The sequence below is a fragment of the Elephas maximus genome, chromosome 2, assembly GCF_024166365.1.
Source record: "Elephas maximus indicus isolate mEleMax1 chromosome 2, mEleMax1 primary haplotype, whole genome shotgun sequence".
NCBI lineage: Eukaryota > Metazoa > Chordata > Mammalia > Proboscidea > Elephantidae > Elephas > Elephas maximus.
Window position 1 is genome coordinate 183,002,798 of NC_064820.1, and position 25,998 is coordinate 183,028,795.

A 25,998-nucleotide genomic window follows, 5' to 3' on the forward strand; every position below is an offset into this window, starting at 1 on the left:
CCAACCAAAGACACTGGGATAGTTTGTCCTCTACTGCTAACAGAATCTTGATCCCTATTTTATTTCCTGTGATTCAGAATATCATAGTTTGTCTCTATGCCTTTGCTTATGTGATTCATCCACCTGGTACCAACCAACCCTATGTTTTTCTCCTTTCCCCCCGCCCCCCTTCAAGGCCCTAGTTGTCCTTCAAGGACCTGTCCAGATCTCACACCCTCTGAAATTCATTCCCTGTTCTGCCAATGGCATGCATTTCTTTCTCATCTGTATTATTTATATTTCAGATAGATTGCTATAGAGGCACTTAATATGGTCTACATTGTATTACGTTTATTTGTACATGTGTGGCTACTACTACACCTGTAGTAAATTCTGAGACTTTGGGAATCTGAGAAATTTTTCTAGTTATATTTTCAAGCTCTAGGTTTTTTTGCACCAAGGAGGTATACCGTATATGCATATTTTATGTATTATCTTAATGGTAGTTAAAAATATAAGGCTAGGGATTATGTAAAAGTTTGGCAATGTAGACACATTAAAACATGATTTGGTGTGTGTACACTATTAGATATATTAGAATGATAGGTGTAGCAGACAAATACATTTGGGAGCAATCAGCTTTGAGAAGTACCTGAGTGTGATAGGAAGTACCCGTGGCACACCAAAATTAGTAACTTTAGGGATTGAAACTGGTGTCACAAGTAATAAACAACCACAAAAAGCTTTACATTTTACCCAGTTTTAGGGCATGTAACATCAAACTTATTTTATTCTCTTTATCTCAGGGCTTTACTCCTGTATGTATATATGCTGCTGACCAAGAGCTCACAGAATTATAAGATTTGCGAAAGTCATACATTTGTGGGGTTTGCATAAATAACTTTCTACTTTTTTTTTTTTTTTCCTTTTTTGTTCCCAAATGGTTTATCAAGCTTGGGAGAAAATATTTATGCATAATTTCTACACCTTAGATTGCAATACACTATACCAAAACCATCATAGATATTTATAGTCTGCATAAACTCTGCCCATCCATGACAAGCATTTAATAGAGCTAGTTCATCTGGAAAGGAAGTTAAATTAAATAATCCAGAATGAATGTGATGCATATTCACAAAAAAAGTGGTGTTTAGATTGAACTAACACAAAGGAAGTCAGGCCCCAGCAAAGACAGACAAACTAGAATTCATTCTTTCCCTCCATATGAGACACTAGGCCTTTTCCTTACCTTTTGTGTCCATTATTTCTAGAGATTTGTGTCATGGTCCATTTTATTAAATCCTCCAAAATCTGATACATCTCTATTATATACTGAATAAATTTAAAAAAAGAACAAACTCTCCCCCATCTGCTGTATACAAATCCAAAAAACACATAAGGAGATTCAAATGCAATTTTCAAGGTAGACTTTACTTTTCCAACATAACAGCAAAATTAATTTCAGTGTAAATGCGCATTAAAGCAGAGCTAAGGGAGGATGGTGAAGAAAATTATGGTATATTTCTTCCTAACGTACTACTAAATGCCCACAGACTTGAGGAATAATTTCACTCTTGTAACAGTCTATTAAAAAAGAAAAGACCTGGAGCATTTAATTGAAGTTCATTCCCACATTATGCAAGCTAAAGGAAAACTTAAAATAACATATAATGGCATTAGGCAAAGTTATTTTGGTACGTGAATAGTGCATAGTGCCATGAAACAGATCTACAATCCCTTTTCTTCAATCTTAAAATCCCAAAGTGTTTTTGTGAACCACTTAGGGGTAAAACCTCTCTTAACTTGACCTGATAAAACCTATTGCCTTTGAGTTGATTCTGACTCATAGTGACCCTATAAAAAAAATAGGACAGAGAAAAACTGCCCCATAAGATTTCCAAGGAGTGGCTGATGGATTCAAACAGCCAACCTTTTTGGTTAACAGCCATATCTCTTAACCACTCTACCACCAGGGCTCCAACCTGACCTGATAATACAAGGTGATAAATAGGCTTTTCTTTCCCTTTTTATATGTATATTCATTCATTTTTCTAAAGAAATATTAATGCTGGTATTATATTCTATATGGTATCTTTCTAGAATCTAAAACGTGGAATTCTAAAACACATCTGGCTCCAAGAATTTCGAATAAGAGATAGTACAAGTGATGAAATCATTTTTTGTCTCAAACCTGCACCATCAGCATACCCTCATTCCCTACCTTCCACTGCCACACAGGCATATTACAGTTTCTTTTTGCCATCTACTGGTTTGAGAGTTCTTCTGCTTAGGGACAGAATTTTTGAGAAGAGAAGGTAAGTAGAGACATTGGAGAGCATATTTTCTGTCTTTTTCTACTCCTATTAAGTTTTGCCCTGTATGTTTAGAAGTATATGGATCAGAAGTTGAAAATCTTTGTTTTCTTTTGTTTTTATGAAGTTATTGATAATTTGGGTCAAAGTAGACCCTTTTCATGATCCATGTGAGAAAGAGCTAAAGAGAAGTCAATTGTCCTCATCACTACCCTACTCTGGCTGGCACTGTGAATGATGGCATTTTTGGAGACAAGAAGCCAAGACTTTTGTCACAGCCACTAAACCAAACCAAATCCATTGCCATCAAGTTGATTTTGACCCACAGTGACCCTGTAAGACAGAGTAGAACTACCCCATAGAGTTTCCAAGGAGTGCCTGGTAGATTTGAACTGCCAACCTTTTGTTAGCAGCCAAACACTTAACCACTACGCCACCAGGGTTTTCATCACAGCCACTGATATCTGCTTTATGAGACCCATGAGTAGTGCAAGAGGTTGATTTGGAAGTGATTTGCCTTCAAATGACCTGGAAGGCATTAAAAGTCAATATATAAAATCAAGAGCAGGTAAAGATGAATATCCTAGACATAATGTGGTGACTGCAGCTGTGACACTGATTTACGAGTCACGTGGAGCCATTGAAGACTCACAGAAATAACTGAGGAATACTTTTAGGGTAGCTAAGTACTTGGAAATGTATGAAACTCAGAGTCGTTATAATGGGGGCAAAATGTAAAAGTGACACTAAGACCAGATGACATTTGGGTTTGGTAGGTTGAGGTTTTTGTTTGTTTATTTTTCCCACCAATAATTAACTAGTAAAATATTGGGAATATGCTAGGGGCACCTAAGCCTCTCAAAATACTACACAACTCTTATTATCTTCCTTAGCATTATTCTCTCTATTGTTTGATTAAATTTTCCAAACATCAGAATTATTTATTTGATTATAAAAGAATCAGCATCTTTGTCTCTAGTGGAGCACTGTTAAATGCACTCAACTTTCAAAATCCGTGGATGTAACTCAGGAATACCTTCTTAACTTGTGGTGTAATGTCTACATCCATTCCCATTGCTATATTGCAGGTACGTATTAGCTCACACTCAGTCTATTATAATAGCCTAACCAGTGACTTTGCTTCCAACCTTTCATCTTCCCATTTCATTTCTCTTGTCAAAGTTTTGTCACTAAAGCCATGTTTAATTAGTTAACAAATGTCATTTCCCAATCACTCTCAATGGATCTCATTATGGGTATAAATACCCTGAATTCTCATTCCCCCAACTATATTCTGTTGAGTTGTCCTCAAGCTGAGCCTGACTCATAACAACCCAATGTCTAACAGAATGAAATGTTATCTGGTCCTGCAAGTATGTTTGAACCTATTGTTGCAGCCACTGTGTCAATCCGTCTCATTAGGGGCCTTCTTTTTTCCTGACCAGCTACTTTACCAAGCATAATGTTCTTCTCCAGGGATTAGTCCCTCCTGATAATGTGTCCAAAGTAAGCGGGACGAAATCTCATCATCCTTGCTTCAAAGGAGCATTCTGGCTGTACTTCCTCTAAGATAGATTTGTTTGTTCTTCTGGTAGCCCATGGTGTGTTCAACATTCTTCACCAACACCATAATTCAGATGTGTCAGTTTGTCTTCTGTCTTCCTTTTTCATTGTCTACCTTTTGTATGTATATGAGGTGACTGAAAATACCATGGCTTGGGTCAGGCACACCTTAGTCATCAAAGTGACATCTTTGCTTTTAAACACTTTCAGAGAGAGCTTTTGCAGTCGATTTGCCCAATGCAATGCCTCGTTTGATTTCTTGACTACTACTTCCACAAGCAGTGATTTATTGATCCAAGTAAAATGAAATCCTTGCCAACTTCAATTTTTTTTTTCCATTTGTCATGACATTGTTTATTGATACAGTTGTGAAGATTATTGTTTTCTTTGTGTTGAGGTGTTAACCATACTGAAAGCTGTTGTCTTTTTTTTAATAGTTTTATTATTATTATTACTATTAATTGTGCTTTAGAAGAAGGTTTACAGAGCAATTTAGTTTCTAATTAATACACATTTGTTTTGTGACATTGGTTTCCAACCCTGCAATGTGTCAACATTCTCCCCTTCTCAACCTTGGGCTTCCCTTTTCCATTCATCCAGCTTTCCTGTCCCCTCCTGTCTTCTTGCACTTGCCCCTGGGCTGGCCTGCCCATTTAGTCTCATATACATGGGTGAAGTTTTTTTTTTTTCTTTTTTTTACATGGGTGAGCTACACGTATTATTGTTGGTTTTACGGGCATGTCTAGTCTTTGGATGAAGGGCAAACCTCAGAAGTGACTTCAGTACTGAGTTAAAAGGGTATCAGGAGGATATACTCTTGGGGTTTCTCCAGTCTCTGTCAGACTACTTAGCTCCACACATCACAATCTGCCCCCTCCCTCCTGCCTATCTGGAACGTGCACTGAACACTGCACCCCTAAGCAGCACAGGCACGGCCTACTGGACCCTACCATGCACTGAAACCTGGTCCACCCCGTTGACCCCAGTACTTGCCACAGACAACCCATCCCAGCTCCTCCTCTTCAGCTGGACCTACCCTGCTGCACCATAGCAGAGTGACTGGCCCTGCCCACTGGACAAGGAGGTGGACAGCATCAAGCCCACAAGCAAGCGAACAACAAAGAATGTACAGGCCATCTGCTCAGATATAAACAAAACAAAAAAGCAGTACAAAACAAACAAATCTACGATCAATAAATGAAGAAAATAACTACTGAATTCCGAAGACAGCAGACAATATCAAAACATATAAAAAGAAGGACAGGATAGTTCCAGTAGGCTTCACAGAATGAATTTGAAAGTGTTCTTTCCTTTTCTATGTTCTGAAACTGAGTAGTTCTTGTGTAAGCTGTTCCCTGAATGTTTGGTAGAATTCTCCAGTGAAGCCGTCTGGGCCAGGGTTTTTTTGTGGGGGGGGGAGTTTTTTAAAATTACCTTTTCAGTCTCTTCTTTTGTTATGGATCTGTTCAGATTTTCAGCATCATCATTTTGTGTTAGGTTGGGTAGGTAGTGTGTGTCTAGAAATTTGTCCATTTTCTCTAGGTTTTCAAATTTGTTGCTGTATAGTTTTTCATAGTACTCTGTTATGATCCTTTTTAGTTCAGTTGAGTCTGTTGTAATGTCCCCCCATTTCATTTTGTATTTGGGTTAATTGCAACTTCTCCTGTTTTTCTTTTGTCGGTTTATCCAGTAGTTTGTTGATTTTGTTGAGCTTTTCAAAGAACTAACTTTGGGTTCTGTTGATTCTATTGTTTTTCTATTCTCTGTTTCATTTGTTTCTGCTATGATCTTTATTATTTCCTTTCTATGAATGTGGGGTTCTTTTGCTGTACTCTTTCTGTTTGTTTGAGTTATGTGGCTAATGTTTTGATTTTGTTCCTTTCTTCTTTTTCAGTGTGTGCCTCTATGGCTATAAATTGACCTCTGAGCATTGCCTTTCCTGTGTCTCAAAGGTTTTGGTTTCATTCTCATTTGATTCTAGAAATATTTTGATACCATCTTTGATTTCTTCTATTACCCAGTGGCTTTTAACTAGGGTGCTCTTCAGTTTCCATTGTAATTGATATTTTTTTTCTTTGCTCTTTCTGTTGTTGGTTTCTACTTTGATGACGTTGTGATCAGAGAAGACACTATGTATTATCTCAGGGTTTTGGATTTTATTGAGAGTTACTTTGTGACCTAAGATATTGTCTATTCTGGAGAATGTTCCATGTGCATTGGAAAAGAATGCATACTTTACAGCTGTTGAGTGGAGTGTTCTATATATGTCTATGAGTTCAAGTTGGTTGATCGTGGCCGTTAGACCTTCTGGATCTTTGTTGAGTTTCTTTCTAGATGCCCTGTCCTTTATCGAGAGTGGTATGTTGAAGTCTCCAACTGTAATTGTGGAACTGTTAATTTCTCTTTTCAGTGCTGTTAGGGTTTGTATTATCTATTTTAGAGCCCTGTCATTGGGTGTGTAGATATTTATTATGGTTAAGGCCTCATGATGGTTCATCCCTTTAATCATTATGTAATGCTGTTCTTTGTCTTTTGTGGGGGAATTTGTTTTAAAATCTATTTTTATCTGAGGTTATTATTACCAATCCTGCTCTTGTTTTGGTAGCTATTTGCTTGGTATATATTTTTTCTATCCTTTGATTTTTAATAAATTTGTGACTTTGTTTCTAAGGTGTGTCTCCTGTAGACAGCAGATTTATGGACCCTGTTTTTTTTTAATCCATTCTGTCACTCTGTCTCCTTATGGGAACATTTAGGCCATTCATGTTTAGTGTAATTTTTGATAGGTATGAGGTTATTGCTGTCATTTCATAGTGATTTTTTGGTGGTGCTGATGTTTTCTTTGTTCCTCTTACTCTGCTGTGTTGAATTCCTTTTGTTTGTGGATTTTTTTTTTTCCATTTTCTTTGTTTTTGTAGATTTTGTTTTTACCGAGACTTTGTTTTCCTTCTTTATTTTGACGAGAAATTTTATTAACTTTCTTTTCGATTACCTTAAAATTTACCCTTATCTTCCTAGGCTTGAACCAGGCTTTTATTACTTGGTATCAGCTTGCCTTCCTCTCCATTAGAAAGTTCTATACATATACCATTTATTCCCTCTTTTATTGTTCTGACATTGTTGTCATTTACAGATTTACCTCTCTGGTTAGCTGTTGTAAATCTTTTAGTTTTGAATAATCCTTGAGAGTTCATTTCCTAGGTTGGTATCTTGCCGGTGTAGTCTTGTGTCCTAGATTCTGGCTGTCATCTGATGTTGTTTGTTCTCAAACTGAAGGACTCCCTTTAATAATTCTTGTAATTTTGGTTTGATTTTCACATATCTCCTTAATTTCTGTTATCTGGAAATGTCCCAATTTCACCATCATATTTGAAAAAGAATTTTTTTTTTTATTTGAACAAGAATTTTGCAGGATATATTTATTCTTGGTTGGCTTTTTTTTTTTTTTTTTCTTTCTTTCAAGGTTTTATATATGTCATCCCATTGCCTTCTTGCCTTCATGGTTTCTGCTGAGTAATCAGAGCTTAGTCTTATTGTTTCCCTTCTGTATGTGACTTTTCATTTTTCTCGAGCTGCTCTCAGGATTCTTTCCTTGTCTTTGGTTTTAGCAAGTGTGATTGTGACATGCTTTGGTGATTTTCTTTTGGAGTCTATCCTGTATGGGGTTCATTGAGCTTCTTGGATGGTCAGCTTTTCATCTTTCATGATAGAAGGCAAGTTTTCTGTGGGCAATTCTTCAATGATCGTCTCTGTATTTTCTGTTTCTCCCCCTGTTCTGGAAAGCCAATCATTCACAAATTTTTGCTTTTGATTGTATCTCACAACATTCTCAAGGTATCCTTATTTTTCTTTATTCTTTTTTCTGATTTTTTCTCAAAGTGGTTTCCACATATTTGTCTTCAATTTCCTGATCCTGTCTTCCATTGTTTCAAACCTGTTCCTCAGACCGTCTATGACAGGTACCATTTCTAAAATCCTCTTTATCTTTTGGATTTCTAATTGTTTTTGTATGATTTCTAGTTGAGAATTTATTTTGACATTTTTTTCCTGTATTATTTTTCTGAATTCTTCCATTGTTTGGTCTGTCTTTTCCATTATTTTGTCTGCCTTTTCCATAAATTTGACTGTTTTTTCCTCATTTTTGTCTGCTTTTTCCTTTGCCTCTTGGATAGCTCTGAATATTAGTGATTTGAATTCCCTATCAGGTAGTTCCAGTGCCTTTTCTTCTACTGGAAAGTCATGTGGTGCTTTATTTTGGGTGCCTACTGGAACCATCCTGTCCTCTTTTGTATATGTTTTGATATTGTCTGCTGTTTTGGGAACATTCAGTAGTTATTTTCTTTGTTTATTTGATTGTAGATTTATCTGTTTTGTACTTCTTTTTTTTTGTTTTATTTGTTTATATCTGAGCAAATGAGCTGTGCATTCTTTTTTGTTTGCTCACTTGTGGGCATGATACTCTTCACCTCCTTGTCTGATGGACAGACCCAGTTGCTGTACTATGGTGCAGTAGGGCAGGTCCAGCTGAAGGGGTGGAGCTAGGATGGGTTGTTTTTTGGCCTGTACTGGGGCCAATGGGCTGAACAGTGTTTCAGTGCATGTTAGGGTCCAGCCGGCTGTGCCTGTGCTGCTTAGGGGTGAGATGTTCAGTGCATGTTGCAGATAGGCACAAGGGAGGGGGCAGGCTGTGATGTGTGAAGCTAAGTGGGTATGGGAAAGCAGAAAAAGTGGAGAGAGGAAAAGAAGCCAAAAAAAAAAAAAAAAGTTCAGAGGGAGTCTGTCATTGGAGTAGAGAGATGAGAAACCAAGAAATGAAGAAAAACAAAAGAAAAAGAAAAATAAATAAATAAAAATTTAAAAAAGAAAGAAAGAAAAGCCCCCAGGGATCCCACTGGTGACCAGCAATGACTCCCAGGCCTTGGGGCTCAGCCTGTTTAGAATGGGTACAGATGGCCCATTGCAGCAGGTATTCAGGAGACAGATAAAGAAGGAAAGTAGAGAGAGATGAGAAACTGAGGAATGAAGAAAAACAAAACAAAAAAATGCCTCCAGGGATCCCACCAATGTGGCCTTGCAGACTGGGGACTGGCTCCCAAGCCAAGTAGCACAGCCCAGCTAGAAGGGGCACCAGGTATTCAGGAGACAAGAAAAGAAGGTAAGTAGAGAGAGAGAGGAAACCAAGGCATGAAGAATAGCAAAAAGGAAAAAAAGAAAACAAACAAAAAGTCCCCAGGGATCCCACAGACATGGCAGCATGGACTGGAGAAGCAGTTCCCCAGCCAAGCAGTGCTTATCAGCCTGTCAAGAAGAAGCAGAGGTGGCACACAATTCCAGATATTTGAGAGAAAGGAAGGGAAGGAGGTGAGAGAGAGGGAAGAAACCAAAATAAGCTGAAAAAAGCAACATCAGCTTCAAAGAAATGGCACGGAAGGAGCTGGCTGGTGTGGGCAGGGTGAGTTCAAGTGGCAGGGAGCTGGCACCTATCAGCTACGTGACCCCGGCCTTCTGGGAAGCAAGCAGGGGAAAGAAGGGTGGGGGGGTGGGAAAGCATGGGTGCTTTATCTCTAGCTGGGAGCTCCATGAAGCTACTTTCCTATACTCCCTGTCCACCATTCTCTGACAGGAGTCCAAGGTGGCAAATCCATGCTGCTTTAGCTGATAAGCGACCTCCACTCTATATCTCTCCTCGCTCTGTGTTTTCTGTCAGTTTCTTATTCCATTCGGAGCTTGGTTGAGTTCTTTATCTCTTCATTTGATGCTTAGGGTTTCAGGATTGACTTTTGTCTCTGTTTTACTTAGTTTTTCGGGTTTTTACTGTGGAGGGACAGCGTGGTACTTCTGTCTATAGTGCCATGTTGGCTCCACACCCCTTTTTCTACCTTTTTAAGGAAGCACCATATTGTTTTCCAAAATTGTTGGGCCATTTTGCATTCCCACAAGCGGTACATAAGAGTTCCAGTCTCCCTGCAGCCTCTCCAACATTTCTTATTTTCCGTTTTTTTTTTTTTTTTTTTTTTTATTGTTGCCATTAATGCCGGGGGCAGATGGTATCTCACTGTAGTTTTGATTTGAATTTCTCTGATGGTTAGTGATCATGAGCATTTCCTTGTGTGTCTGTTAGCTGCCTGAGTGTCTTCTTTGGTGAGGTGCTGTTCATATCCTTTGCTGCTTTTTAGTTGGTTTGACTTTTTGTTGTAAAGGTGTTGGATTTTCCTATAGAGTTTAGAGAATAGATCTTTGTGGGATTTGTTGTAGCCAAATTTTTTTTCCCAGTCTGTAGGTTCTCTTTCTACTCTTTTGTTGAAGTCATTTGATGAGCATAATTGTTTAATTTTTATAAGATCCCAGTTATCTAGCTTATCTTCTGGTGTTTGTGTATTGTTAGTTATAGTTTGTATCCTATTTATGCTATATGTTAGGGACTCTAGCATTGACCCTATTTGTTTTTCTATGATCTTTGTAGTTTTTCATTTTATATTTAGGTCTTTGATCTACTTTGAATTAATTTTTGTGTATGGTGTAAAATATGGGTCCTGTTTCATGTTTTTACAGGTAGACATTCAGTTTTGCTGTATTATTTGTTAAAAACACTGTCTTTTCCCATTTAATGGATTTTAGCAATTTGTTGAAGATCAAGCAACCATTGTTGTTGTTGTTATTGTTGTTGTTTTTGTTGTTGTTGTTAGGTGCCATTGAGTCAGACCCAACTCATTTGTCTGACTGAGGGGGGGTCATCTGAGTACAGACCCTTTGTACAACAGAATGAAATGCTCTCCTGTCTTGTGCCATCCTCACAACCTTTGTTATGCTTCAGCCCATTGTTGCAGCCACTGTGTCAATTCATCTTGTTGAGGGCCTTCCTCTTAGTCGCTGGCCCTCTACTTTACCAAGGATGATATCCTTCTTCAGGGACTGATCCCTCCTGATAACATGTCCAAAGTATGTGAGACAGTATCACCATCCTTGTTTCCAAGAAGCTTTCTGATTCTACTTCCTCCAAGACAGATTTTTTTGTTCTTTTGGCACTCCATGTTATATTTAATATTCTTCACCAACACCACAAGTGAAAGGTGTCAGTTATTCTTCAATCTTCCTTATTCATCATCTAGCTTTCACATGCATATGATGTGATTGAAGGCGTACCTTAGTCCTCAAGGTGACCTCTTTGCTTTTCAACACTTTAAAGAGTTCTTTTGCAGCCGATTTACCCAATCCAGTGCGTCTTTTGATCTCTTTACTCTGCTTCCGTGGGTCTTCACTGTGGCTCCAAGTAAAATGAAATCCTTGACAACTTCAGCCTTTTCTCCATTTATCATAATGTTGGCTATTGGTCCAGTTGTGAGGACTTTTTTTTTTCTTTATGTTGAGGTATAATCCAAAGTGAAGGCTGTAGTTTTGATCTTCATCAGTAACTGCTTCAAGGCCTCTTCACTTTCAGCAAGCAAGATTGTGTCATCTGCATAACACAGGTTGTTAATGAGTCTTCCTCCAACCCTGATGCCCCATTCTTCTTCATGTAGTCCAGCTTCTCAGATTATTTGCTCAGTTTACAGATTGAATTGGTATGGTGAAAGGATACAACCCTAACACATACCTTTCATGACTTTAAACCAAGCAGTATCCTCTTATTCTGTTCAGATGTCTCCCTCCTGATTAATGTACAGATTCCTCATGAATACAATTAAGTGTTCTGGAATTCCCATTCTTCACAATGTTATCCATAATTTGTTATGATCCACATAGTCGAATGCCTTAGCGTAGTCAATAAAACACAGGTAAACATCTTTCTGATATTCTGTTTCAATCAGGATCCCCCTGACATCAGCCATGGTACACCTGGTTCCACATCCTCTTCTGAATCTGGCTTGAATTTCTGGCAGTTTCCTGTTGATATAGTGCTGCAGCCACTTTCTGAGTGATCTTCAGCAAAATTTTACTTGCGTGTGATATTAATGATATTGTTTAATAATTTCCTTATTCGGTTGGGTCTCCTTTCTTGAGAACAGGCATAAGTGTGGATTTCTTCCAGGTGGTTGGCCAGGTACCTGTCTTCCAAATTTCTTGGCATAGACAAGTGAGCACTTCCAGTGTTGAATTCATTTGTTGAAATATCTCAGTTGGTATTCTGTCAATTACTGGAGCCTTGTTTTTCACTAATGCCTTCAGTGCAGCTTGGATTTCTTCCTTCTCTACCATCAATTCCTGATCATATGCTACCTCCTGAACTGGTTGAACTTTGACCAATTCTTTTTGGTATAGTGACTCTGTGTATTTCTTCCATCTTCTTTTGTGTTTCCTGAGTTGTTAAATATTTTCCCTATAGAGTCCTTCAACATCACAACTCAAGGCTTGAATTTTTTCTTCAGTTCTTTCAGCTAGAGAAATATTGACCATATTCTTCCCTCTTGGTTTTCTATCTCCAGGTCTTTGCACATGTCATTATAATACTCTTATAATACCTCTTATAATAACAGGTGACCATAGGTGGATGGATTTACATCTGAGCTCTCAATTTTGTTCCATTGGTCCATGTGTTTGTGCCAGTACTAGGCTATTTTGACTACCATAGTTGTATAGTAAGTTCTGAGGTAAGGTAGTGTGAGGCCTCCTACTGTGTTCTTCATTAATATTGTTTTATTTATTATAGGCCTTTCCCTTTCTATATAAAGTTAACGATTAGTTTTTTCATCTCATTAAAGAATGCTGTTGGTGTCTGGATAGGAATTGCATTGTACTTGTAGATTGCTTTGGGTAGAACTGATCTTTTCACAATGTTGAGTCTATCTATCCATGAGCATGGTATTTTTTCCCATTTATGTAGTTCTTTTTTGATTTTTTGCAGTACTGTTTTGTAGGTTACTTTTATAGGTCTTTTACATCCCTTAGGATTTTTTTCTTTTAAATAATTTTTATTGTGCTTTAAGTGAAAGTTTACAAGTCAAGTCAGTCTGTCACATATAAGCTTATATACACCTTACTCCATACTCCCATTTACTCTCCCCCTAATGAGTCAGCCCTTCCTGTGTCTCCTTTCGTGACAATTTTGCCAGTTTCTAACCCTCTCTACCCTCCTATCTCCCCTCCAGACAGGAGATGCCAACACAGTCTCAAGTGTCCACCTGATACAAGTAGCTCACTCTTCATCAGCATCTCTCTCCAACCCATTGTCCAGTCCCTTCCATGTCTGATGAGTTGTATTTGGGAATGGTTCCTGTCCTGGGCCAACAGAAGGTTCGGGGACCATGACCGCCAGGATTCTTCTAGTCTCAGTCAGACCATTAAGTCTGGTCTTTTTATGAGAATTTGGCGTCTGCATCCCACTGATCTCCTGCTCCCTCAGGGGTTCTCTGTTGTGCTCCCTGTCAGGGCAGTCATCGATTGTGGCCGGGCACCGTCTAGTTCTTCTGGTCTCAGGATGATGTAAGTCTCTAGTTCATGTGGCCCTTTCTGTCTCTTGGGCTCATAGCTATCGTGTGAGCTTGGTATTCTTCATTCTCCTTTGCTCCAGGTGGGTTGAGACCAATTGATGCATCTTAGATGGCTGCTTGTTAGCATTTAAGACCGCAGACGCCACACTTCAAAGTGGGATGCAGAATGATTTCATAATAGAATTATTTTGCCAATTGACTTAGAAGTCCCCTTAAGCTATAGTCCCTAAACCCCCGCCCTTGCTCCACTAACCTTCGAAGCATTCAGTTTATCCCGGAAACTTCTTTGTTTTTGGTCCAGTCCAGTTGAGCTGACCTTCCGTGTATTGAGTATTGTCCTCCCCTTCACCTAAAGTAGTTCTTATCTACTAACTAATCAGTAAATAACCCTCTCCCGTGCTCCCTCCCTCCCCCCCTCATAACCACAAAAGTATGTGTTCTTCTCAGTTTGTACTATTTCTCAAGATCTTATAATAGTGGTCTTATACAATATTTGTCCTTTTGCATCTGACTAATTTCACTCAGCATAATGCCTTCCAGGTTCCTCCATGTCACAAAATGTTTCACATATTTGTCACTGTTCTTTATCAATGCATAGTATTCCATTGTGTGAATATACCATAATTTATTTAACCATTCATCCTCTCATGGACACCTTGGTTGCTTCCAGCTTTTTGCTATTGTAAACAGTGCTGTAATAAACATGGGTGTGCATATATCTGTTCTTGTAAAGGCTCTTATTTCTCTAGGGTATATTCTAAGGAGTGGAATTTCAGGGTTGTATGGTAGTTCTATTTCTAACTTTTTAAGAAAACGCCAGATAGATTTCCAAAGTGGTTGTACCGTTTTACATTCTCACCAGCAGTATATAAGAGTTCCAATCTCTCCGCAGCCTCTCCAACATTTATTATTTTGTGTTTTTTGGATTAATGCCAGCCTTGTTGGAGTGAGATGGAATCTCATCGTAGTTTTAATTTGCATTTCTCTAATGGTTAATGATCGAGAGCATTTTCTCATGTATCTGTTAGCTGCCTGAATATCTTCTTTAGTGAAGTGCGTGTTCATATCCTTTGCCCACTTTTTGATTGGGTTGTTTGTCTTTTTGTGGTTGAGTTTTAACAGAATCATATAGATTTTAGAGATCAGGCACTGGTCGGAGACGTCATAGCTGAAAATTCTTTCCCAATCTGTAGGTGGTCTTGTTACTCTTTTGGTGAAGTCTTTAGATGAGCATAGGTGTTTGATTTTTAGGAGCTCCCAGTTATCTGGTTTTTCTTCGTCATTTTTAGTAATGTTTTGTATTCTGTTTATGCCTTGTATTAGGGCTCCTAACGTTGTCCCAATTTTTTCTTCCATGATCTTTATCGTTTTAGTCTTTATGTTTAGGTCTTTGATCCACTTGGAGTTAGTTTTTGTGCATGGTGTGAGGTATGGGTCCTGTTTCACTTTTTTGCAGATGGATATCCAGTTATGCCAGCACCATTTGTTAAAAAGTCTATCTTTTCCCCAATTAACTGACACTGGGCCTTTGTCAAATATCAGTTGCTCAAATATCAGTTGCTCATATGTGGATGGATTTATATCTGGGTTCTCAATTCTGTTCCAAAGGTCTACGTGCCTGTGGTTGTACCAGTACCAGGCTATTTTGACTACTGTGGCTGTATAATAGGTTCTAAAATCAGGTAGAGTGAGGCCTCCCACTTTCTTCTTCTTTTTCAGTAATGCTTTACTTATCCAGGGCTTCTTTCCCTTCCATATGAAGTTGGTGATTTGTTTCTCCATCACATTAAAAAATGCCATTGAAATTTGGATCAGAAATGCATTGTATGTATAGATGGCTTTTGGTAGAATAGACATTTTTACTATGTTAAGTCTTCCTATCCACGATCAAGGTATGTTTTTCCACTTATGTAGATCCTTTTTAGTTTCTTGCACTAGTACTGTGTAGTTTTCTTTGTATAGCACTTTTACATCTTTGGTAAGATTTATTCCTAAGTATTTTATCTTCTTGGGGGCTACTATGAATGGTATTGATTTGGTGATTTCCTCTTCGATGTTCTTTTTGTTGATGTAGAGGAATCCAAGTGATTTTTGTATGTTTATCTTATAACCTGAGACTCTGCCAAACTCTTCTATTAGTTTCAGTAGTTTTCTGGAGGATTCCTTAGGGTTTTCTGTGTATAAGATCATGTCATCTGCAAATAGAGATACTTTTACTTCCTCCTTGCCAATCCGGATACCCTTTATTTCTTTGTCTAGCCTAATTGCTCTGTCTAGGACCTCTAGCACAATGTTGAACAAGAGCGGTGATAAAGGGCATCTTTGTCTGGTTCCCGTTCTCAAAGGAAATGCTTTCAGGCTCTCTCCATTTACAGTGATGTTGGCTGTTGGTTTTGTACAGATGTCCTTTATTATGTTGAGGAATTTTCCTTCAATTCCAATTTTGCTGAGAGTTTTTATCATGAATGGGTGTTGGACTTTGTCAAATGCCTTTTCTGCATCAATTGATAAGATCATGTGGTTTTTGTCTTTTGTTTTATTTATATGGTGGATTACATTAATGGTTTTTCTGATATTAAACCAGCCTTGCATACCTGGTATAAATCCCACTTGGTCGTAGTAGATTATTTTTTTGATATGTTTTTGAATTCTATTGGCTAGAATTTTTTTGACGATTTTTGCATCTATGTTCGTGAGGGATATAGGTCTATAATTTTCTTTTTTTGTGGTGTCTCTACGTGGTTTTGGTATCAGGGATATGGTGGCTTCATAGAATGAGTTAGGTAGTATTCCATCGTTTTCTGTGCTTTGAAATACCTTTAGTAGTAGTGGTCTTAACTCTTCTCTGAAAGTTTGGTAGAACTCTGCAGTGAAGCTGTCCGGGCCTCAGCTTTTTTGTGTTGGGAGTTTTTTGATTACCTTTTCAATCTCTTTTTTTGTTATGGGTCTATTTAGTTGTTCTACTTCTGATTGTGTTAGTTTAGGTAGGTAGTGTTTTTCTAGGAATTCATCCATTTCTTCTAGGTTTGCAAATTTGTTAGAGTACAATTTTTCATAATAATCTGATATGATTCTTTTAATTTCTGTTGGGTCTGTTGTGATATGGCCCATCTCGTTTCTTATTTGGGTTATTTGTTTCCTGTATTTCTTTAGTCAGTCTGGCCAACGATTTATCAATTTTGTTCATTTTTTCAAAGAACCAGCTCTTGGCTTTGTTAATTCTTTTGATTGTTTTTCTGTTCTTTTAGTTCAGCTCTAATTTTTATTATTTGTTTTCTTCTGGTGCCTGGTGGATTCTTTTGTTTCTCGCTTTCTATTTGTTCAAGTTGTCGGGACAGTTCTCTGATTTTGGCTCTTTCTTCTTTTTGTATGTGTGCATTTATCAATATAAATTCACCTCTGAGCACTGCTTTTGTTCTGTCCCAGAGGTTTTGATAGGAAGTGTTTTCATTCTCGTTGCATTCTATGAATTTCTTTATTCCCTCTTTAATGTCTTCTATAACCCAGTCTTTTTTCAGCAAGGTATTGTTCAGTTTCCAAGTATTTGATTTCCTTTCCCTGATTTTTCTGTTATTGATTTCCACTTTTATGGCCTTGTGGTCTGAGAAGATGCTTTGTAATATTTCGATGTTTTGGATTCTGCAAAGGTTTGTTTTATGACCTAATATGCAGTCTATTCCAGAGAATGTTCTATGTGCACTAGAAAAAAAGTATACTTTGCAGCTTTTGGGTGGAGTGTTCTGTATAGGTCTATGAGGTCAGGTTGGTTGATTGTAGCAATTAGGTCTTCTGTGTCTCTATTGAGCTTCTTACTGGGAGTCCTGTCCTTCTCCGAAAGTGGTGTGTTGAAGTTCCTACCATAACCGTGGAGGTGTCTATCTCACTTTTCAGTTCTGTTAAAGTTTGTTTTATGTATCTTGCAGCCCTGTCATTGAGGGCATAAATATTTAATATTTTTATATTTTCCTGGTCAACTGTCCCTTTAATCAATATGTATTGTCCTTCTTTATCCTTTGTTTTGGATTTAACTTTAAAGTCTATTTTGCCAGAAATTAATATTGCTACTCCTGCTCTTTTTTGATTGTTGTTTGCTTGATATATTTTTTTCCATCCTTTGAGTTTTAGTTCGTTTGTGTCTCTAAGTTTAAGGTGTGTCTCTTGTAGGCAGCATATAGACGGATCGTGTTTCTTTATCCAGTCTGAGACTCTCTGTCTCTTTGTTGGTGCATTTAGTCCATTTACATTCAGCGTAATTATAGCTAAGTATGTGTTTAGTCCTGTCATTTTGATGCCTTTTTATGTGTGTTGTTGACAATTTCATTTTTCCACTTACTTTTTTGTGCTGAGATGTTTTTCTTTGTAAATTTTGTGTTCCTCATTTTCATAGTAGTTGAATTTATGCTTGCTGAGTTGTTATGTTTTTCTTGGTTTTTATTTTGAGTTACGGAATTGTTAGACCTCTTTGTGGTTATCTTAACATTTACCCCTATTTTTCTAAGTAAAAACCTAACTTGTATTGTCCTATATCGCCTTGTTTTCCTCTCCATATGGCAGTTCTGTGCCTCCTGTATTTAGTCCCTCGTTTTGATTATTGTGATCTTTTACATATTGACTTCAATCATTCTGTGTTTTGAGCATTTTTTTCTTTTTAAAATTAATCTTAATTTGTTCTTGTGATTTCCCTGTTTGAGCTGATATCAAGATGTTCTGTTCTGTGACCTTGTGTTGTGCTGGTATCTGATTTTATTGATTTTCTGACCAATTTCCTTTAGTATTTCTTGAGCTTTGGTTTGGTTTTTGCAAATTCTCTAAGCTTCTGTTTATTTGTAAATGTTTTAATTTCACCTTCATATTTCAGAGAGAGCTTTGCTGGATATATGATCCTTGGCTGGCAGTTTTTCTCCTTCAGTGCTCTATATATGTCATCCCATTGCCTTCTTGCCTGCATGGTTTCTGCTGAGTAGTCTGAACTTATTCTTATTGATTCTTCATTGTAAGAGACCTTTCTTTTATCCCTGGCTGCTTTTAAAATTTTCTCTTTATCTGTGGTTTTATCAAGTTTGATGATAATACGTCTTGGTGATTTTCTTTCTGGATCAGTCTTATATGGGGTTCAACGAGCATCTTGGATAGATATCCTTTCGTCTTTCATGATGTCGGGGAAGTTTTCTGCCAACAGATCTTCGACTATTCTCTCTGTATTTTCTGTTATCCCTCCCTATTCTGGAACTCCAATCACACGCAAGTTATTCTTGATAGAGTCCCACATGATTCTTAGGGCTTCTTCATTTTTTAAAATTCTTTTATCTGATTTTTTTTTTCAGCTATATTGGTGTCAATACCCTTATCTCCCAGGTCCCCCACTCTGCATTCCAATTGCTCGTTTCTGCTCCCCTGACTTCCTATTGAGTTGTCTAATTCTGTAATTTTACTGTTAATCTTTTGGATTTCTGAACACTGTCTCTCTATGGATTCTTGAAGCTTATTAGTTTTTCCACTATGTTCTTGAATAATCTTTTTGAGTTCTTCAACTGCTTTATCAGTGTGTTCCTTGGCTTTTTCTGTAGATTGCCTTATTTCATTTCTGAGGTCATCCCTGATGTCTTGAAGCATTCTGTAAATTAGTTTTTTATATTCTGCTTCTGGTGATCCCAGGATTGTATCTTCATTTGGGAAAGATTTTGATTCTTTAGTTCGGGGAGTTGTAGAAGCAATCATGGTCTGCTTCTTTATGTAGTTTGATATCGACTGCTGTTTCCAAGCCATCTATAAGATATTGTAATGACTTATTTTATATTTGCTCACTGAGTCTTATCTTGTTTTATTTTCTTTCATTATACGTAGATGGTCTACTAGATTGCGCTGTCTTGATTGTTGTAGCCCTTGAATCACTTATGTCCTATTACCAGCTGGTTTGTGCTGTTACCAGATATATAAGCCTAAGAGTCCATTCACTATTCTTGAGTAGAATCTGATTTTGAGTCACCAGGTGTGTGGTGTAGACTGTCGCCTATACACCCATAGGAGTAGTGGTGATGGTTGTGTGCACCAGATTCTAGTAGCAGCAGGGGGTCACACTCCAGGGGGTTAGGATGCTAACAGGCTTCCCCCAAGTGCCAGTAAGGTAGGTGTGTCTCCATTCCTAAGGCATTTTGGTGGGTGGGCTCTGCAGCTGTATCTTAGGCCCCCAATGCAAGTACCTCTACAGATTGGTAGGTGTCACCATCCTCAGATCCCTAAGGCAGGAGGCCAGATGGTCTGGGGGGAGCTTCAGCCCTCAGTTCCCTGTTGTGGGTCAGTGAGGGCTCTGTTTAGTAAGTAGAGATATCATACCTGGGAAACTCATCTTTCCAGTAATCTCCTAAAACAATTACAGTCAGATCCCTATCAGAATTGCCTTTGCATTATAACAGCCACCTTGTTCCCTGTAGGGATGAAAGCCCAAGACTGTGGATCTCATATGCTTGGCTGGAGATGGTTCTGTATTTTTAGTCCAATTTCGGGAAGTCAGGGAAGGATTTTTGGTCCCTGGGTTTTTTTGTAGCTGCTTCTCTCAGGCCAGGAGAATGGGTTAGGAAAAGACAAAAAAAAAAAAAAAACTGCGGAGCACTTCACTCTCTGGCTCAGGAAATTCCAATGTTAATGAAGCCGCTTAGGAAGGGGAGGGGAAGGATCAGATAGGTAGGAGAGAGTAGCACCCCGAATATAGACAAAGTTACTTATCTTGCATGGTGATGACTGTTTTATCTGAGATTCCTGAGGGGCGTGTAGCCTGTGTGCGCTGGCTGGGTTGAGATTGCCCCCGAGGGTCAGTCCCGCGTCTTGTGCTTGTGCTGTCTCAGAAGCCTTGGTCAGTTCCTCTGCTCCCAGTCCAAAGCCCAGTGCCAAGGTTCCCTGGCTGGGACACTGAACTCCAGGCTCCAAAACCAGTCCCTGCCTCCCGGTGACTTCTCCTCCTGTCAGCCGTGTTGCTGTGCTGCCTGCGTGCACTGGCTGGGCTTCCCCTGAGGTCACTTCTGGGGGCTAGGGCTGTGTACCCTGTTTGCGCTGTCTCAGGATGCTGTGCTCATCTCCCCTGCGCCCAGTCCAAAGCCCGGCGCCAAGGTTTTCTGACTGGGATGCTGGCTCCAGGCTCCGAAAACAGTCGTTGCTTCCCTGTGGTTGCTCGTTCTCAGTCTCTGTCACTCAGGTCAACTCTTTAGATCTTTGTTTGATGGTCAGGGTTCGTAGATTGTCACGTATGTGATCGAATCACTTGTTTTTCTGAGTCTTTGTTGCAAGAGGGATCCGAGGTAGCTTCTACCTCGTTAGCCATCTTGGCCCGCCTCTTTTTTTCTTTTTTTTAGGGTCTACTATAAATGTTGTTGCCTTGCTGACTTACTTTTTATAGTTGTGTTTATTGGTGTATAGGAATCCAACTGATTTTTTTATGCTTATCTTGTATCCTGCCACTCTGCTGAACCTGAGATCTGTACTCTTTAATCTTCATCGATAAGTGCTTCAAGTCATCTTCACTTTCAGCAAGCAAGGTGGTGTCATCTGCAACACCGAAGGATTCATTTCATCATACTTATTCAGTCTGTATGTTGGGCAAAGAGTCTGAGACGCTGGACAATATGAAGAAGAACATGTCATCAGTATTGGAGGCAGACTCCTTAACAACTTGCCATAAGACCTTCAAGAAGATGAATTGACACAGTGGCTACTAAAATGAGCTGAAACCTAGCAATAACTGTAAGGATGGCTCAGGACTGGGCAATGTTTTGTTCTGTTGTACACAGGGTCACTATGAGTCAGAGCTGACTTGACAATGCCTAACCAAAAAAAAAAAAAAAAAAAAAACATTGAAAAAATGCAAAAGAATATGAAAGGAATATACAGAATCACTATAACAAAAAGAAAATTGGTCAATGTTCATCCATTACAGTAGGTAGTATGATCAAGAGCTGATGGTACTAAAGGAAGAATTCCAAGCTGCACTGAAGGCATTGGAGAAAAGCAAGGCTTCAGGCATAGAAGCAAGGCTTCAGGCATAGTCAGAATACCAAATGAGATGCTTCAACAAAAGGATGCAATGCTGGAAGTGCTTTCTCATCTATGCCAAGAAATTTGGAAGACAGCTACCTGGTCAACTGACTGGTAGAGATTTATATGAGTGCCATTCCAAAGAAAAGTGATCCAACAGAATGTGGAAATTATTGAACAGTATCATTAATACACACATCAAAATTTTGCTGAAGATCATTAAAAAATAGCAATAGCCATACATAAGCAGGGAACTTCCAGAAATTCAAGCTGGGTTCAGTAGAAGAAGTGGAACAAGGGATATCATTGCTGATGTCAGATGGATCTTGGCTGAAAGCAGAGAATATCAGAAGCATGTTTACCTGTGTATTACTGACTACAAAAAGACATTTGACTGTGTGGATCTTAACAAATTGCAGATAACATTCCAAAAAAAGATGAATTCCAGAGCACTTAATTTTACACTGGCACATAGATCAAGAGGCCATATTCGAGCAGAACGAGGGGATACTGCATGGTTTAAACTTGGAAAAGGAGGTGTGTCAGGGTTGTATCCTTTCATACCACTTATTCAAACCTCCATTTACAGTTCTTCATAATAGGAATTCAATAGGTATTTCCAACTTTACTCTTCTTAATCTTATCTTTCACCCTATGACCCCAAAGAAATCATTCACCCCCCACCATTATTTGAACTTTCAAATTCTTCTCCCATGCCTATGTCTGTTGGCTTGCAATGCATGTCTCAGTTTCTAGCCTCCTAATGGAACAAGCCCAGACCTTAGTATGTGACCAAGCAGTTCATCTAGTTTATGTGAATTTACTTTTTCTGTTAAGGGTTTGCCAAATTCAAAAGTAACCACCCCAACAGAGATGTCCTTCTTAAACAAGAAGGTTCTTAGTATTCTTAAGTAAGAAGAGAATAATTTTTCAGGTATACTATATACACCAGCAGAGATGGGTGTCTCCTTGACTATTAATCACACCTAGTTTCATCATTTCTCTTGCCAAATGCTGAATAATATTTGATGGGTTTTGCATTTGAATATGAGAATACAGTAAAGAATGGGCATTCCTAGCCTGGAGCTCTGATGGGGAAGTTATATATGGATGTGACTCTGATGACTCCAACACTTTCTTTTTTGGTCAGATTTATAATTTCTGCAGAACTGGAAAACCATCACTCACAATAATACTTGACCACTTATAAATTGTGCAGTTTAAGCAAGTGAATCAATTGCTTGTTCAATTGCTAGCAAGCAAGGAGGGAGTGGAAAAGTCATTTATTAAATGCTCTTCAGGTACCAGTGAAGGTCTGGAATTGAATTTTGTCTTGAAAACATTGTGTGTTGACAGATGAGGGCACAAAAAGCATGGGGTTAACAGTATCAGAAACATTGGATTTTTTTTTTTTTTTTTTATATATAAGGTTAGAAATATTTTCCAGATGTTTAGTGTTTTTAGAAGCTATTTCCACTGCTAGGTCTTTGATGTGAAAATAAGAGCCATTTCCCAGATTACTAAAACAATATGTTTAAGTCATCACAGGCATTTAAAATGGCAGATGCCAGGCTTTTCTCCTGATGCAGTATGTGTGTGTGCATGTGTACGTGTGTGTGCCTGTATGTGTTCAGGAAGCATCTGCATAAATATTGGTCAATTGAAACAGTTTTATGAATATTAATCATTTGAGACAAGTTTTATGAATAAATTTCTATACTTTCCTATTTTTCCAGTGTCTATTAAGCTTGCAAATCACACCATATCCTATAGCTTCTCTCCATAAGACAAAACAATCTTTTTTTACCAATTTCTTTACATAGCTCTTTTTGATGTAATTGTGTCAAGAAGGTGATTTTATTCCCCTCTCAATTTTCTTTTCTCTCTCCAAAATGCAAAAACTTTTACAGTCTTGGAAGTATTGAGGAATTAACTTCTGTCTGTCTCCCTATTTGCATACTTCGCTCTTTCTCAGAGGGAAGAGATAGAATAAAACAGGTGGATTTGGAGAAGGGGAAACATGCATAACTCGTTCCTGTCTAAGCTGTTTCTGTCAAGCCAACATTCTCACTTGACTTTTAATCTCCTCCTCTTCTGTTTTCTGTGTGAAAAGAAATTGTTGCTTAGCACCATTTATTTGCCAATGTTCAAAATTCTCCAGTGGCAGATTTGAAAGGGTCAGGAGAGTATTAATATGAATCTGTATATTTAAAAATGTTTGATGTGAGTATAGTTACAGAATTTATCACTTTTATTGATGCTCCAGTTGTCCACTTTGGCAAATGAAAGACCCTTCCAGTTGATTCCTGAATCTTTTGGGTATGATCTTACTAGCCCTTCATAGATTCTTGCTTTCTAGTGTAGCAAGATGTTCTAGCTTATCATTTATACCTCTGGTCCTTGACATAGAATGAATCAGCTATTTCTCCAAGGATCTGAGCCCCCCTCCCCCAAGAAATAATATTTTAAAACTATAATCTGGGCACTGGATAGAAACTATTACTCATTGCTATTTCATTAGACACTGTTTTGGGACCTATTTTAGGATTTTTTTTTTTTTTTTTTTAGTTAAAGCATATCATGTACTTTTTAAGAATAAAATGCTTATGTCCATTCTTGCATTTCCAACTGAATTTAGGTCTACAACAATTTTATTTAATTTCTACTACCTTATACCTGTAACTTCTTTATTTGGGGCTGAGAAACCAAGTTGTCAATAACATCAGAAATGATAGAATGTAATTACTCATTTTTTTGTCTTAAAATATAACAAAACAACTTCGAAATCCATCTTCAAGGTTAACATCAATAATATTATTCCAGAAAACAGTTGGTGTGTATGTGAGTGTTTCTTTTTGTCCTTACAGTTTATAAAGAATGTTACAGTCAAATTACTGTGTTTTTAAGACATTTGGTTAGTTTTTCTTTGTGTGGCTATATGACTACTATATGTCAGGACTGAATCCTTTCACCATACCTATTCAATGCTGAGCAAATAATCCAAGAAGTTGGACTATATCATGAAGAATGTGGTATCAGAATTGCGAGAAGCCTCATTAATAACCTGTGATATGCCGATGACACAACATTGCATGTTGCAAGTAAAGAGTACTTGAAGCACTTACTGATGAAGACCAAAGACTACAGCCTTCAATATGGGTTGTACCTCAACATAAAGAAAATAAAAATCCTCACAACTGGACCAATAAGCAACATCATGATAAAAGGAGAAAAGATTGAAGTCATCAATGATTTCATTTTACTTGGATCCACAATCAAGAGTCGTGGAAGTAGCAGTCAAGAATTCAAACAACACATTGCATTGGACAAATCTGCTGCAAAAGATCTCTTTAAAGTGTTAAAAAGCAAAGATGTCACTTTGAGGACTTAGTTGCACCTGACTGAAGCCATGGTGTTTTCAATAGGCTCACATGCATGTGAAAACTGGAAAATGAATAAGGAAGACCAAGAAGAATTGACACCTTTGAGCTGTGGTGTTGGTGAAGAGTATTAAATACACCTGGGACTACCAAAACAACAAGCAAATCTGTCTTGGAAGAAGTACATCCAGAATGCTCCATAGAAGCGAGGATTATAAACCTTCATCTCACATTCTTTGGACATGTTATCAGGAGGGATCAGTCCTGGAGAAGTACATCGTGCTTGGTAAACTGGAGAGCCAATGAAAAAGAGGAAGGCCCTCAATGAGAGGGAGTGACACAGTGCCGGCAACAATGGCCTCAAACATAACAACAATCATGAGGATGGTGCGGGACTGGGCAGTGTTTCATTCTGTTGTACCAAGGGTCTCTATGAGTTGGAACTAACTCAATGGCATCGAACGAAAACAGCAGCAATATACATGTGTTCAGAGTAAGTATAGCTTAGTAAAACTTAGAAAACTTCCCTGGAAAACCTGGAAAGTTAAGGTACAACAATGTTTTAAAGTACCTTACATGGCATGCATAGATTCTTTACATTTGCAAGTGACAAATCTAATTGGCTTAAGCAAAAAAAGGAATGAATTAGCTACCATAGTTAAAAAATGCAGGCGGGTAGACACGATGTCCTCAGGATTGCTTGAGAGCTTTATATATCTCTCTCCCTTAATCACTTATTTTTTTTCCTCTTGCTGCTACTCTCCTCTTCTTCTGTGCGTTGAGTTCACTCTTAAGCTTGCACCTTGTGATAGCCCCCAGAAGGTTTAGCTCTCTATCGTCAACATTCAAAAATCAGTGAAAAACAAGCTTCTCTCTTCCTAACAATTCCACACGATTCAGAGACATGATCTCAGTGGTTTGTGACGAGTAGCATGCTCATCCCTAAAACAATCACTTTTGACAGGGAGAGGCAATGCACTGATTGGCTGATGCCAGGGCATGTAAACACACTGACTGAGCACAGAAGGGAAGCTCTTCAATGGAAAATCTTGAAACACTTAGAAGATGACAAATTAATGCTTGGTGGGCAAAAACAGCAAATGTCAGAGCCTTTTATAAAAGATGATTTGATAAGTAAAATAATTAAATATTGAAGTCTTTATCATCAGATCATCCAGCTTCACAGAACTACAGATAGTGTACAATTGGAATCCCACAGAGTTTAAGAGCTAAACGTAATGGAGGAGATCATTTTGCCCAAGCCCCTCTTTTATACTGAACAGGACTAAACTCAACAAATTTATTACCCAA